Below are 1,509 nucleotides of genomic sequence, written 5' to 3' on the forward strand. Positions count from 1 at the left end.
ATATGCACTCAATTCCAACTAAAGGTGGCTGCCCCAAAATATCCTCACAGGACAAACACCAAATACAATTTATGGCACATGCCACACACACACATCTTTGTACTGCTGTTAGTGTATTAAAAAATTAGTTTATGTGTGTGGGCAGCAGGGTCTTAAGAAATCCGAAAGGATTACAACATAAACCGTCTGCAACAGGTAGCTCGAGTTTTGGCCAGGTGCGGGTTCACAAAAGGACCTCTGCCAGTTGCTGATTGCCAGTTTGTGGATTGCTCACCGGTCGGACTAAATTAAAAGCAAATGAAATAACCTTCATCTGGTTAATACACAACGCTCGGCTTTGTGACTTGCGTCCATTGTTGAACGTCACAAAGGCTTTAACTTGGCCAAAACACGCACCTTTGGCATTTCATAGAACTGCTTGATGAGTCTTTGGGTGAGAAGAATGAAAATTACAAGTAGTCGGAGTAGAAAAAGATATTTAAGGCTAAAAGCAAAGACTTAACTGGTCGAATGTAACCAAAAGTAAATGCATTTCAAAGACCATCGAGGGACGCATTGTCTAATGAACTTTTCTTGACCAGACCAGTTCGATAGACTATAAAGCCCAATTAATAACAATTTGGTAAGAAAAGTTTTGCTCTACTTATGATAAGAGAGTGTCCTCAAGTTCGTCTTGACTGTTGGTTTCTCAGCGACAGCTGAGACGAAATGCTTATAGCCCTTCGTCCTGTTCAAGCCATGAAATTTAATGTTTTATAACAATGCAGCAGACTTCTTGATGTTGTTATTGTTTCGTCTTTCTTGTGGCAGCTTCTACTTCGATTTACCTTTGTTTTTTATGATGCCACTGGGAGCCATACGGCAAAAAAGTAAAAGCCATTTAAAAGCCAAAACTTTTGCAACAAAACAGCAACCATGGTAACGTCTATGGGTGTGGCTGTGTGTGTGTGAGTGTGTGTGTGTGCTGTCTGTCTGTGTGTACAGTGTACACTGTACAGGGTGTGTGGTAAAAGTTTCAGGCAAAGCGCACACTTCCGCATTTATAGCAAATTTTAACGCTGGACTTTTGTTTTTTTGTTTTGTTGGCCCTCTCAACGCATTAAGATACATTGACGGAGATCCATTGAATTGATGGCATCGTCAGTCTAAAAATGCCAACACGCACACCATTCTATATATATATACTCTCCTCTTCCCTCACTTACCCGCATTTGATATTCATCAAGGCGAGGTTTTTTGTTTTGTTCGCTTTTGACTGCAACTTTAAGTTTGCCCTTCTGGGTAACTTCTGCATAACTATGAACCCGGGAAGCAGCTGCATTGCCAGATTCCATGCGCTCAGGCAGCTCAGTTAATAATCAATAAATAATTATCTATAATGTACATTCTTTTGTGGTATTAAGCGGATAATTACAAATTGCTGCATTGAAAAATTCATGAATTGAATTATATGAACATATGAATGAAGGGTTGCACAAGCATAATAAATAATCATATCTGTGCGGTGGA

This window comes from Drosophila innubila (assembly GCF_004354385.1).
Source record: "Drosophila innubila isolate TH190305 chromosome 3R unlocalized genomic scaffold, UK_Dinn_1.0 2_E_3R, whole genome shotgun sequence".
In the NCBI taxonomy this organism is placed as follows: Eukaryota; Metazoa; Arthropoda; class Insecta; order Diptera; family Drosophilidae; genus Drosophila; species Drosophila innubila.